The sequence below is a fragment of the Larus michahellis genome, chromosome 10, assembly GCF_964199755.1.
Source record: "Larus michahellis chromosome 10, bLarMic1.1, whole genome shotgun sequence".
Classification (NCBI taxonomy): Eukaryota; Metazoa; Chordata; class Aves; order Charadriiformes; family Laridae; genus Larus; species Larus michahellis.
The window spans coordinates 14,534,384-14,549,459 of NC_133905.1; the positions used below are offsets into that span (position 1 = coordinate 14,534,384).

General features: G+C 46.3%; 1 protein-coding gene across 1 annotated transcript in view; it reads left to right on the forward strand.

Annotated features, from left to right (window-relative positions):
• The first annotated feature begins 6,418 nt into the window (after positions 1-6,418).
• ITPR1 (inositol 1,4,5-trisphosphate receptor type 1) overlaps positions 6,419-15,076 on the forward strand; it is a 182,507-nt gene continuing 173,849 nt past the window's right edge. The window contains exon 1 of the mRNA XM_074603193.1: positions 6,419-6,565. The gene's annotated coding sequence lies outside the window, so the exon portion shown is untranslated. The remainder of the gene's footprint in view (positions 6,566-15,076) is intronic.

Below are 15,076 nucleotides of genomic sequence, written 5' to 3' on the forward strand. Positions count from 1 at the left end.
CCGCCCGCGGTCAGGTGACGCGCCGCGCCTTAAAGGGGCCGCGCCGCGCCCCGGCCGCGCTTCTGGTAGCAGTTCCTGAGCGGGGTCCGTGGGTTGCCTTTCCGTTGCCTAAAAATAACGGGGCGCTGAAGCAACCGAGGCCCAAACAGAGCGCACAGAGCTGCGCCTGTGCCGAGACGCCGTACCCCGCGCCCCGGTACTTCATGGGCAGTGCTTAATGTCCAGGGTACGCGGGTTTGCGCAAGGTGCGTGTCCAGCACTCGCTACAGCCAGCATTCCTGAGAAAAATATGTACATGGCACGAATGCAGACAGGTCTGTGCTCCCAAAAATAATTTCTTAACTATCCATCAGTATAATCCCTTGCACAGCACAGTTGCTCACCGCTCTTCTCACCTCCTTGGGCAGAAAAGGGGGAAATGCAGATGCTGCTGTCAAGTATTCGCATTTCCGGATGCCAAAAACTGCAAGGAGGGGTCATTTTAGGTGACCGGTACATTACTTAGCAACTTTCACAGAAAGGGGAGGTTCAAATCGTGCCAGTCTCGCTCAGTGGTAGGGGGGAATGGTGCCTCTGTAAACTCCCATGGCAATCATGGGGGGTCTCTGGCACAAGGTTTCCAGGCCTCGGTCTGCGGCCGAGCGCACCAGCTCTCACCTCTGACTTAAACACTTTCTATCTTTCTCTTCTGCAGCAAATTGCTGCAACAAAACTGCAGCTATTGGCTGCACAGTCCTAATCTGTATGGGGAAAAATTATATTAAATACTTTGAATTAATATCCCCCATTTTTTTCAGCTTTTCTGAATTCAGATTTCTTTCCGCTGATGGACAACAGCACGTAGATTGCACTAATGTCAGGGTCTCGTACGAGGTGCAAGCCTAAGGGCAAAAACGAGTGCTCACACCTTCGTGCTCAACAGTAGTATGTAATATCAGAGCCTTCCTCCCAAGAGAACCCTCATCTCTATTAATGGGGGGCGATGCAACTCAGCATCATTTCAGAATAAGGACTTTGGAAAAAATACATAAATGGTAAATTACTTGGGCACTTTCGTTTGTGTGTCTATCCTGGGATTTGGATTTTTCACACTTAAATATGGATTTTGCCAAGTATAACACGAGCAGTCTTTATAGCAAAAACATCACTGGAAGGGGAAAAGGAGAAACCTGCTTTTCTTTCCAAGTGAACATCAAATCCTGTTAGTGCAGTTACTGCAGGAGTTTTCAATGCAGGGGACGGAGAGGCAGTTTGTCACCAGGCAGGTGAATGGCAGCACACTAGTGTGCCAGCCGAGCGGGGCAGGAACGGAAACGCACTTTGCAGAGGCACAATGGCCTCCTACTTTGCTCTTGGGAGAGGTAGCAATTTGCTGTTAGTAGCAAGGAGCAAATTACTACCCTGCTCTGTGCCAGCTTGGCTGGCTGGGACTTTGCAATCAAGGCAAAGGCTCTTCCCACTCTCTGTCTCCCCGCTAAGGAGCTGGGGGAGCAGGAGGTGCAGATGCCTGCCACCTTCTGTGACACAAATCCAGAGTCCTGCTCCTTCATTCACAGGCAGAAAGGGTGCTCTGTTTTTGTGTTGCTGTGTAGGCATTGCACAGCCAGGTACACAGCCCAAGGCAGATGGAGATCAGCATCTCCATCCACAACTGTCAATACCTTCTACATCAGGGAACTGGTAATGCCCTTGTTTTCCTTCGGTTTTCCTTCACTGTAGTTGTTGAAGATTTTGGTGCTCTGTCATGTAAATCTTTGTGTGGGAGCTTCTGTTCAGGACTGTCAACGGAATGGATCTTCTTCTGGATCCTCCACTATGCTGAAAGAAATCTCTACTTATTCTGTGGGATATTAATTCAAAAGATTTAATATAATTTTTCCCCATAGAGATTAGGACTGTGCAGCAAAAAGAAGCATGGCCATAGTGAAGGAGGGTTTGGTTTGGTTTGTATTGGTACTGGAAAGGAACACTATTCAACTGTATTTGCTGTATGAAATTTTACTGTGTGTAAAATGACAGTGCTGGGAGTCTTCACAAGCATGCATTTCAATTATCCATCATTAGTCCCTTTTGCCCTGTGACGTACTTAGAAAAGCAGCAGAGTGCAGGAAAACAAATGAATGCAAATTTAATTATAAAATCAACCCTTGCTGCTTCAGGGTCAGGAAATGTAAACATTCCTTTTATGTTGAAACAGTGATCTTCATAGAATCTCCATGAAAATGAAAAGTAAATATAACATTTTCTCCTTCCACATTTCCAATGAAATTTACTAAAATAACAGCAAAATCTAGGTATCCAAATTCTACAGTCTTCTAGAACTGAAAGCAGTCTGCCAGGATAACTTCCCCTTATTAAAGCCATGGGATTCTGGCTGTGTCATGATGGAATTCAATAAAATCATCTAATTTCTAATGAGCTGGGACAGTTCTCTAGTGAATCTTGCCCACTTGTTCTCGTTGCTCTTCTTCCTAGAATTCTTTTCTGCATCATTTGTGTACTTTCATAATGAAGGTTTATGTTTGTTATTCTTTCAGGAGACTAGATGAAATAATTAAAATTACAGTTTGCTTCTGAGCAACATCCAACTTCCAGTTTGTAATCCTGAGGTCTTTTGAGAACTTTCGCTGGTGTCATTCATTGATCATGTTTGTGCTCCTAAGTCATTTGTTCACAGGCAGCTAATCTCTTCTGCACAGGGTTTAATTATTCTCTTTCCTTGCACTGAGTGCACCATGCTTCAGGATTAAGACGCTGATTTCACTGTTATTAAAATATTATAGAGACGAGAGACTTTTCAGCACTTAGCTGAAAAGCTGACATGTTGCCTAGCATTTGTCCCTATTGTTAGCGGTGCTTTTAATCTAGTGCTGCAGCACTGCCATGGACAGCTCTGACCACGGGAAGCTTTTGTGATCATCTACCTCATCATGAAGACCAGCCACAAACAAGATTAGACAGTTTGATCCTTAGAGTCCTGGTGGCTGCCTGGAATATCTTCTGTTCTAATTTTTCTTCCAGGGCTGCTGCTTGTGCAGCTGAACCAACAGCAGAGACAAAAAAACATGCGAACGTACCCAGCAGGCTGGAGTGCCTTCTGTCCAAAATAGTCCGAAGAAGTCAACAGTTAATTGCAAATGCGGCAGCATAAAACAACACAATATTGTTCTTTTTCTTGGCAAATGAAAGACTTCAAACTTCATCTTAACGTCTTTCATCAATGGTGAATTCACATAATTGCTACAAATAAGGTAGTGATGGAATAAGGTTCAAAAAAGAGAAAAAGAACAGAGTTCCCCAGCAGCAGAAAATATCTCTTGCAAGGTGTTTTCCTGTGACAGAAATCACATATGTGATTGGGCTAAACATCTGTATTACAGCACTCTAAAGACTGAAGTGATATCTATGAAGTAGTATTTTTTTCAGTATTTCCTCTCTGAATTCTTGAACAGTTCTGATTCCTTAGACCCTCTTTGTGTATGTGCATGTAATCTAAGCCCAACCCCTTGTTTGCTACTGAGCGAATAGGACTCTATTCCCCATCTCAGGGGTTACCTGCTCTAGTTCCAATTATCAATGAAACAGTTGCTTTAAGAGAATAACTCTATGGTACTTCCAAGTGTGAAATTTTTCATTCGCAGACTGCCCTAGCATTTCATCTCTTCTTAAAGCTATAAAGTTATAGGAACCTTGTGAACTCACCATTCCTGCAGCAACATCCTAAAGCAAGTTCCCAAAGAGAAACAGAAACATTTTTCACTGTTGGAAATGTTCGTGATGATTTTGTCTTTGCCGGTACCCCTTCAAATCTAGCAAGTTCTTTGCAGTACCTGATCAGTGGTTTTGGCTGAAGGGCTTTCAGTAGCACAACCTCCACGGCCTTTGAAGAACTGACCAAGACACAGAAGTAGATGTGGTCCATGGGAGAAAATGTAGCCTTTGATATTCTACCTTCTGGAGAGGTTGCAAGATCAGAGGACTGGTAGGCTGCAGAAGCAGCAGGAGACAAAGGACATGGCTGCTGTAGGAGAAGTATGGAGAGATATATGCAAGTCTTTGGACAACACATTGAGGATTTCCAGGCTGGGATAGCGCAGAGTGTCCCCAGGTCTCCTCCGCTGTCTCCTATGCATCCCATATTCACAGAACTTCATACTGTCAGGTTGAGTGTGGCTGGGAGACCCGTCCATCCTTTGTCTGTGGGAAATACCCCAAAACATGCGACTTCTAACATACTGCTGCTCTTATTTAGCGGTAATGAAGATATTTCAAGGCATACTGCTAGCATAACTGCTAAGGGTGGTCAGTGGGCAAAGCTCTTTGCCACTGGCTGTAGTGACAGTCCTTATGTCACTGCCTAAGAGCACCAGACGTTCTAGCCATTCACTGCCCTCAGCCTACTGAACTCATCCAGAGATTAGATTTGATTACTTGAGAATTCATTAGGATTACCTAATGATATTAGGCACCATTATTCTGCCAAATTTCTGATGAGTAATGGCTTGTAGTATTGCAGCCATTTATAAAAATCATAGAAGTCTATTCACTGACCTTTGCTTAAGCTCCTAAGTCATGGACTTCAACTTCTGCATATATCTTGCTTGACAACCATAATTACAACTCTTCTGATGCTATTTTTTAATGAATAACCAATATAGTGGTAGGTTGTGTTGAATCGGACCACAGGCTGATCCGGACTTGTTCCCTTCCTCTGGTGGCAGTCTGCTGTCAAGAGGAAAACAAGCAATGAGCAGTGACACACCAGTTCCCACCTGCTATCAACAGCAGCAGGTATGTGCGGGTGGAAGGGAGAGGATGGAAGTGTTTTCTTCGCCTTATGCCAATTAAAGTGATACAGCAGTTCTGCAGCACAAACAATTGCATCCACTTCTGCAAGGCACTTTATGCTGCCAAACATTGCCATGTGTACCCTACAGAGGGCATAAAATTTACAGTATTATCTTGGACAATATACCTTGGCTGATATTTTAAGGACAAACAATTGCATAATGTAATAAATCAAAGGAAGTACTACTACTACTTACCCTGCTCTGGCAGGGGGGTTGGACTAGATGATCTCCAGAGGTCCCTTCCAACCCTATGATTCTATGATTCTTTTTTATCTCTGCTGGTCATTCTGGTTTAAGTTGCATTGTCAGTAGACAGGCTGAAATGTTAGTAGCATCCCTATGCCAGACAATCTTACCGAAGAGGAAACCAAGTAAAACTCACTGCTTTCAAAGTTTTAAACTGTTCTTCTGCAACAGACAGCTGGTTTACCCCACATTACTGCACTTGGGTAAGCTGACCATTCTCAGGGAAAGGCTTTGACCTTCCAATAACGGAATTACCCCAGTGGTGGAAGCAGTGTGTGTAAATAACCTGATGAAATTGCAATCCCGTATATTTAACCACAAGGGTTTAAGCATGATTCCTCTATTTTGCGCATCCTAAACCGTGCGAAGACCTGCATTTACAAAGGATTTATTTGTTCTGGCTTGATTTTCTTGTGGTTTATGTGGCTGGTAAAACCATGCCGGTGTATCCCGCTACTTGTGACAGTCCCACCTGCCTCCCACTACCCACCCTGTGCCAGAGCTCTGCCTGAAGCCCCCCTGGACAGAATAACAGTTTCGACCCACGGAATTTAGGACAATCTTGAACACATGGGCCTGGCAGGAGATGATGGAGCCCCCACAGCAGTGCCTGGGCCCGGGGAGCCTGCAGTGCCGGCCTTCCTATGAGGGTCATAAATTCACAGTAGTTTGGGTTAGAAAGGACCTTAAAGCCCACCCAGTGCCACCCCCTGCCCTGGGCAGGGACACCTCCCACCAGACCAGGCTGCTCCAAGCCCCGTCCAACCTGGCCTTGAACCCCTCCAGGGATGGGACAGCCACAGCTTCTCTGGGCAACCTGGGCCAGGGGCTCACCACCCTCACAGCAGAGAATTTCTTCCTCAGATCTCATCTAAATCTCCCCTCTTCCAGTTTAAAACCATTCCCTCTCATCCCATGGCTCCCCTCCCTGATCCAGAGTCCCTCCCCAGCTTTCCTGGAGCCCCTTTAGGGACTGGAAGGGGCTCCAAGGTCTCCCTGGAGCCTTCTCTTCTCCAGGCTGAACCCCCCCAGCTCTCTCAGCCTGTCCTCCCAGCAGAGGGGCTCCAGCCCTCCCAGCATCTCCGTGGCCTCCTCTGCTCCCGCTCCAACAGGTCCGTGTCCTTCTGATGCTGAGGCCCCAGAGCTGGAGGGGGGTCTCACCACAGCGGACGGCTCGTCCCGTCCCGCCCGCTACCCGGCGCACTGCACGCCGGGACTTGTAGTCCCACGGGGCGCTGCGCGGCGGCGGCGCGGCTGCGACAGGACTCGGTTACCCAGAGCCCCCTGCGGTCCTATATAAGGCGCGGCGGTGAGCTCCGAGCGCAGTAACCATGTGGATGTGCAGCTGAGGCGGCGGCGGGTGGGGGGAGCTCGGCGCAGCCTCCATCCTAACGGGACCGGGCAGCGCCGCGCCGCCAGCATGGGGCTGCCGAGCCGCCGCTAGCCCGCCCCGCCGCCACCGGAGCCAGGTAGGGCCGGGGGGCGGGCGGGGGCTGCAGGCTGAGGGAAGAGGCGGCGAGCCCGCCCAGCTCCGCTCCGGCCGCCGGGGCAGCCCCCTTCCCCAGGCCGCCGCTGGGCTGCGGGCGCCCGGCCGGCTCACGGGATGCTGCCCGGTGCTGAGGCCAGGCCGGCGGAGCGGTGCCCGGCCGCGGGACGGGGCAGAGATCTCTCCGCCCTCCCGGCCCCGTGGGGAGCGGAGCGCGGTTCCGCGGCGGCTGTTGGCGAGCAGCCGGATGGAGGGGCTCGTCCCCGGGCCGGAGTCGCCGGCTGGGGCTGGCCACCGTTCCTCCCCTCAGCGGCGGGGCAGCGAGTCCGTTCCAACTTTCCCCCTGTTTTTCCTGCCGTACTTGGGGCGCCGTTGGAAAGGGACGTTCCGCGTTATGTAAACAGTTGGGAGCGCTGGTGGGGACTTGGCCACGGGCGAGCTTCTTCCGAGATAGTCACAAGCCGGGCAACTGCGAGTGGGTGTTTCTGAGGGTCTCGGTGACTGGTCTGATGGGCTGAATGTTTGGCTGTTTCCTGGACTACGATAACTGGGCTCCAGCGGGGGGGTTGGGGGCACTTGTGCATTCCCCGTGTATGTGGTATGTGCCATAATTCTGATGTGAAAAGCTCACTTATTGCTGGTTGTTTTGGGGCTGAAGGCTGCCTTGTGGTTCTTCTGACAGCTACATATGCCTGTTGCTCCATGGACCCTCCTTGTGTTACCCCGCGTGCTCAGCACAGCGGTGATGGCTGGGGGCTGGCCAGGCTTTCCCAAACTCTGCTATAAAACCTCTCTGCCCTGTGTGGATTCAGTCTGGCTCGCAGTAATTTGTATAAAAAGCTCCCAACAGGTGAAAGATTTTAATTACTGCATCAAACGTATCACCGAATGTGCCGTGCAGCTGTTGGCGTGTGCCTGCCCAGCTGCAGATGGAATGGGCTGTGTTGTCATTACTCGCACATCAGGAAGGGAAAACGTGGCTAATACAACCCAGACCCTTGCCTTACCAAGATTTAGTGACTTGAAGTTGTGCATGGAGTTGTGTGTGCGTGTGGTTGCTGTTCCTTTTATTTATTTAATGAGGGCCAGTACCTGTGCATGTGTTTTATTTCTTAAATGTGCACTTTGTTATTTGCCTTTGAGTTTCTTTTCCTGTGCTCGGAAATTTGCCTGGTATCCTAGGACTCCCAAACCTGTTGAGCCAAAAGACTCCCTGACTCAGAGCCAGGTCTAAAGGCCTACATCTGAATTGCTTTTCTTGCAGGGTTCGGCTGCATGCGCATGGGATGCAATGTGAATGCTGTCTTTCCCTTGGTGGTTTCCATGTGGCTAAGTTAATGGGCTACCAGGCACTGGGTTTTTTTGTTTATTTTCTGAACCTCTACTTTAAGTCAGTTTCCTTATACAGCAAATATCCCAGGTTCTAAAGGCTCAGTGGTTTTACTGGTGTAAGGTCAGTGCCTGAAAGGATGACAGTGTTGCATGGTGTCGTGACTGTCACAAGGCGTTGGTTGTCCAACACTGGTTGTTCAGTGAGAAAATTGGTGGCATTGATTAGGACAAAAATTCTGCTGTAACAGGACACTTGATGAAACAAATGTGGAAGTTGACTGCTACAGAAACCACTTGAAATGGTGTGAATATGTAGTGGTCAGTGTGTGTAAACCAAAACAGGAGTTGTTGTGGAAATGAAAAACACAGTTCCAGTGTTTTTCAAACCAAGCTGTTATAGGAGGGCTGTCAAGTAAGCTCTTTGCTGAGCTGATTATTTTTAATGTGTACTTTAAGCCATCTTTTATTTGTCAATAACAATTTTTTTCTTTTTAAAATACCTTATTCCACCCTGAGATTAAAGTGTTTGCTTCAATGAGTTTTTTCCCCATCTGCTTGTTTTGCAGCGCTGATTAAGCCTTGAAATAGGGAGCAATCTGGTTTCCTCTTACAGGGGTTCATAAATTAGGAAGTAAACAAACAGCAAGTGTAACTTTGCTTTGCCTTTGCAATTGTGGGGTGGAGCTTAACTGTGGGAAATAGTGTATTTTTCTAAGATTTGCTAGTCCTGAATGCCATGGTTGGAGGGTGGAAGAGGACCTGGTGAAGAACACCGAATGGGCGAGCGCTTGGTCCGTGTGTTTCTTCAGTGACTTGTTGGAGCTGCAGGTCTGGGTAAGAACAACTGGATGGAGGAGGAATACTGGGACTGATAAACAGGGTGGTGTAAATGACAGCTATGGTCTCTGGTTTTAAACAAAGGGTGTAATGCAATCTTGTTCATGGTACTGTCATCCCCTTGCATCACCTCAGCACCATCTGTGGTGGTGTGGGGTAGATTAGAAAGTGGAAAAATCAAGCTCAGGTGAAGGAAATTAATCTGGAGTCCTGGCTGGTCACAGGTGCTATTGCAATTTAGAGTGTGCCTTGCAAACCATGAATCTATGCTGCTGTGGGGTGTGAGGCTTTGGTCTAATTTTATAGTAACTGTTTTTGTAGAGGAATGCTGAATGAGCATTGCCAGGTGGCAGTTGTGAGAAGATGGACAGTGACCTGCAGGAGTGGCAGATTTTGGATGGTGGGCCAGCAAGGCTCCAGCTCCGCCAGGACTGTGTGTGTGCACCAGGGGAAAGGTGACAGTCCCAGTGACTGATCAGATATGGGCCGGTGTGATCCAGAAGTCTATTCTGGAAGCAGGAGTCCTTTCAGCTGCTTCCTGTAAGATGAGCTGGTCTATCCTGATAAATCGCCAGAATGGACAGTGTTGAGGTGAAACTTCTTTTTTGGTGCTATAAAGCAGGCTTAAAACAGGACCCAGGTATCTTGAGCCCTTGTCTTGAGCTTGCCCTTCAGTGAAGCAGTCAGCAGAGCAGGTGTAGCTTGTTCTGGTTGTTTTGTTGACTGTGCTGTTCCCCCGTGATGCTGTGCGTGGTAACTCTTCAGTGCATAGCGTACTCCTTAGGAGTATCCAATGTGTCAAGTTGCAAAGTGTACTGGGAGTCTTTGAGACGTTATTACCCCATAAATATAAGATAGTTGTAGGATTATGTCTTAAAGAGGGGAGGAATCTCAGGATCCCGTGGGAGGTGGGATGAGGGTAGTGGCTCTGTAGTAGCTGGTAGACAAGTTGCTCGCTCGCCTGTGGGTGAGTGTGAGGGAAGGCAGCTTCGCCAAAGCAGCTTATGGAGACCAGAGGGGTTTAGAGGTAGAAAATGATGTGCTGCTAGAAAGTTATGTAAATGTAGCATTTCTGTCACAATGCGACCGTGGTATTACTCTGGTTTTATAAAAATCTGCCTTAACAGTACGTTCCAAATTATTTTTTTTCTGCTGCTGAGATAGCACCTTTACTACTCTCTGTTGCTTCAGTAGCCTGGAGCCTTTTTTCTGCCTTTTTTTTTTTGTGTGATAGTACAGAAAATTAAGTAAAAGCCATTGAGCAATTTCATATAGTGGCCTGTGCTGGGTACAGGCAGGTATTGCTTTACTGGGTGCTGTAATGGAGAAGACTTGAAAAGCTGTTGGACAGTATCTCAGGGCTGCTAAGCCAGATCCTATCCGTGTCCATAGCTATGCAAAGTGATTCCTGTGCCCTTCCGCTGTGCATCTCCCAGAGGCTGCTGCGGGAGGCAGGATGCCAAGCAGCATGAGCTTTGATCAGGCTCGATATTCCTTTCTGATTTCTGTTCCCAACAGACGCTACAAAAACACTACAGCAGTTATTCCCTGGTTCTCTGTCGTGGCACAGATGAACGGTGGCTGGGTATGGAGGCAAATCCCTCTTCCCAGGGTTCTGCAACTGCTCATTAGATTGGGAGAGGCAGCTGCAGGAAGCGTGGGTTATTCTTGCTTCTTGTGTACCTGTTGAGAAAATAAATTTCCAAGTCTTCAGATCAGTTATGTTTTATGGGACCAAATACCTTTGGGGAAAAAAAAATTAAGATAAAAACTATAGGAACTGTAATTCAAACGAGCAAAATGTTGCTGTGGGTTCTGAACTCAGAAAAGTTTCCTTTTCATAGTTGTGGTTTTGGTTAAGCCTATCAAAATTTAGATCAGAACTTATTTTTCCTTCCTAACAGTGTTATATTAAGAATAAAATGATCACTTAGATCTGGGCAAATTAACCCTCTAGAGAGAAAACTACGTTAGACACGTGCATGGAAGTGCGTGTTACTTTGCTGATTGACGGCTTGCGACGATGTAACTGCATCCTCGTGTGCCAAAACGCCAGCATGAGGAGTGTTGCAGAAAGCTGAGTGTTCATACCTCCCCGATCGTTCGGCTGAACAGGTTGTCAAAGGGTGGTAAATAGCTCTGAGAGAACTGAGTGCCAGATGAAGCAAATTTCTGGGTTAGGATGTTAGATAATGTTTTGGCTTTTGGAGTAATCTGATACTAAGCTATAAGGAAAGAGGCTCGCATGCTGGATCCAGATGTAATGATGTAAACAAACAGTTCTTTCTCTCCTCATCCCTGCCATGTGCAAGATGTCTGCAGTCAAAAGACAGTAATCTTTGTGTGTATACATGTAAGAAATTTCTGATCACAGTAAGCCACTGCCAAAAGGCCGTACCTTTTTTTTAAATTTCTGGGAATTGTTTAGTAGCAGTTTGGTGAGAAACTTTTGTAAACATTTCTTTTGTGCCTTGGCCCATCCTGTCTACTTCTTCAGAAATTCAGAAATCTGCCAAGAAGTTCTGAAGAAGAAGGTTTTGATCGCAGTCCAGATATGTCCTGTCTGCATCCCATTTCTCACTCCAAGGAGGGATGCATGAACACAAATGCAGATACCTGAGTTGGCTGATGATGCTTGATCTAAAGCGTTAATTGAAAACTTATGATTAAAATAACTCCACAATCCTTGGACGCTCCTCTGTCTGTAAGGGTTAAGTGGATTCGGTTGCTAATGCTCTTTGTGAGATAAGATGGTACAGTATTTTGAACCTTTGCTTCAGAAGAATGACTTGTGCTTGCATTCTAGAAAATTACTGTTGAGGGGCCAACGTGTACAAGGGAACTTGGGAACTGGAGCCTTCATCTATAAAAGAGCCCAACCCAGCGGGGTTTTTAGATCAGCAGGGCTCAAAGTAGGTCCCCTGGCCACCAGTGGTTCTCCACACGTGCTAATCACGTGCTGGTAGTGGCTCCTCCTCTTCGGATGCTTGTCACAGGCACTTAGGTTTTAGTCTGCAGACCTGGATGCCTGCTGAGGTGTCTAGGAGGGAAGAGCAGTGAGCTTAGCCTGGTAGCGGTTGCTGCAGCTGGAAGACAGGAGAAGACTTAGAAGCCTTCAATAGAAGAGACTTGCTAGTGGAAGAAAAGCGTTGACTTTACTGCCAACGGGGACCCAAGGCAACCAGGAGGGATCCAGCAAAGCCCAGTCCTGGAAAACGACAGCAGTGCCACCATGGAGGCCAGAGAACCTCCACCAAGGTGCAGTATTGGCAAAGGGAGAAATGGCAGGTGTAGGACATGGGAAGGGTGGAAGTGTTGGGCAAGTAGGGTCAGAGGCAGATGAAGGCTAGTGAGATGGACTGGCAGAAGGAAATTATTTTGGTAAATTTATGGAGTATTGCATTTGCTAAAGAATGTGTATCTTGTGAGGAAGGAAGCTTGGAGGCTTGATGCGAGGAACTGGGCTTAGGAGACAGCCTGTTCTGTGGTGAAGCCTCGGTAGATATATGGCCATGCAGAATGAAATTGGGACTGTTCTGTACTTTCTTCTTCCTTGGCCAAACTCCAGTTGGTGTTATAAACCAAGCTTACTCTCTTATCCCATGACATTGGTTGCCCTGGTTCTTTTGGCGTGTTCCAACTCTCTCCTTCTAACAGAAATATGCTGGAAAACATTGTGTGCTTGTAGGGGCCTCATCCAGAGGCTGACGTCTAAGCTGCCTTCTCCCATCAGGGTTAGAGCCAGGAAGTACGAACTTCAGTAAGTATCAACTTCAGTAAGTGCTTCTTACTTTTAATGGGATTAAAAAGATGCTGTCAGGTCATACTCAGTTTGAAACAAAAAAAAATTATTTCCCCCCCCCCCCCCCGACAGTGTATCTCTAATAGATTTTCTTTTTTCAGCTTTCTGCAGATGCCTGTCAATAGGGTCTGTCAGTCACGCTTCTTACATCAGTCTGATGACTGCTGTATAAGATATCACTGTCAAAGTGTAACTTCTGCTTAGTGTGTTGTTATGACTGTGTTACTTCGGACCTGAATTTTCTGTAACTAGCTTGTGTGGTTGCACTGGGCAAATAAAAAAAATATGCAGGTGCTCCTTCTGAGGAGAAAAGGACGTTGTGAATGTTTGCTTCCCTGTATTGAGGAGTTACTGAGGTTTAAGTTATCAAAATGAGTTACTTTATATCTTTTTCTCCCTTTTTATTAAACTGACTTTTGTTGCACCCATGAAATGGTAACTTCTGAATAACTTTGTCATTGATATGGTAAAAAAATAAATTATTTATATGTGGAGTGGCAGAAACTATGAATAGAACATAATTAACTTGGCCATCGTCTTGCTGTATGAATTTACATGCCTCTTCCAACTTCTTCAAGAAAAAGGGGAAATGTATGCTTGATTAAATGTGCAATGAGGCTGATTTTCCTCCTGGGAGAAGAGGGGCAGTGTGGACCAGTGGATGGGGATTCAGGAGACCTGGATTCAGATCTGGGCTCTGAGCCTGACCCGCTGCGTGTCCTTGAGAAAGTCATAGCACTGTGCTGCTCCCTCCTTCCCCTCGGCCACAGCCTCCATCTTGCCTGTTCAGACACAAACTATAGAAAAAAATCTGCTGCGTTGTAAGCGTTGGGAGGAAAAATACTTCCTCTGAGAAAGTGCATTTCTCCCCTTTAATCTAACGGTTCATCAAATGACAATTTGTCGTCAGATAGCGGGCTCCTGGACATGAAAGGTGGCAGTTAAGTGGAAAACAAGATCATGTGGTAGATAAATGTACTATGCTGATTTTTTTTTTAATGCGTTATCTCTAAAATGTAACTACATGTGCGTAACCTTAGCAGTGCTGAACCCTCTCAAAACCTAATGTGATTCCTGAGCATTCCTGAGCTGCAGCGTGCGAGGGTGAGGATCCTGGCATTGGAGACAATGTGGGTCCCCCATCCGCATGCTACGAACGGCGTCAGTGGTTGAGAAAGGGCAGGATTTCATTCTGCTGGTGACTTGGTGCTCAGATGGGGAGTGAACGAACTTCCCTGAGATGGCCCGCTGGGTGCATGGCACGTATCCCTTTGTGTGCTCTGCCACCCAAAATCCAATGTATTTGTCTTTCCCCCATGTGTGCAAAGAGCTCCTTTTCCATTTGCTAAGTCAGAAGCTTTGCAAATGACAGTGCTCCATCCTGCGGCCCCAGAAGAGTGATTATTCACTAGATGATCTTTTAAATAGGCCACTTCCTCCTTGCTTTGGCTGTTTTAATGGGATTCTTATGAATCTTTCTCACAGCACTCTTGGAGGAAATCTTCCTTTTTTTTTATTGAAAGAAGAATGGGAAACATCAGGTTTTGATTTCAGTTTTTAAAAAGGTAGCTGCACCTTAAAAGTAGATACAGAATGCTGGGTGGGTGTTATTCAAAAACATGGAAATCATTAGAGAAAGATTCATTAGGAGAATCACTGAGTAAAGCCTACAAGGCCAAAGTTTTGGCCGAGTAATCATGTTCTAAAGTTTGGCTTTACCAAATTGTTTAAGCACTGGACTTTCACTTAAATCTAGGGGGTTAGGGTTTGGGTGCATTTAAAAAAACGTTAGCTTGCTTGGCCTGATTTAGAAATATCAAGTACCCAGTTCCACTGGATTCAAACACACAAACCTGGTCTTGTGGGTTCTCAGTTGATCAAGTCTTGCAGCCATGTTAACAGTATCTGTTGACTTAGGGATGCTTCTTCAAATGCATGGCAATAGCTTATGCCATTAAGCAGCCCTTTGCTTGCTGCTTTGTTGTCTCTCTACTCTTAAACTCTGATGGTTTTTTTCCTGTTAAAAATGGAACCAAAATTAGACTTTCACTGTGGAGTTTCCTGTCTGCAGGAATGAAGTCAAAGCAGTTAAGTACGATTTGAGATTCTGTTCTTACCTAAACAACCTAAATAGTGAAAAAGACTTTGATAAAGTGCTGCCCCAATTTCTGTAACGGTACACATAAAATCGCCAGGCTCCATTTAATTGAGCACTAAAACACAGTGAAAATATGATAATAGAGAATGGAGTACATCATGGGACTGCAAGGCACAGCAAGGAGCTTTTTTGCTCAAAACAAACATCATTAGAACCATCTTAAAAAGATTAAGTCATTTGTATCCCAGTTGCTGGAAATCAAACCGTCAGCAATAAGACATATTTGGTCTCGTTTATTTTACAAATAGGATTTGCAGTCATAGGTTAAAGTATTAAAATCCCACACAAAGCAGGCATGTGGAACATGGAGTCGGCAAAATAGCTTCAGATTCTTTGAAAAGCCTTTCAGCATTAAATTGCTGGAG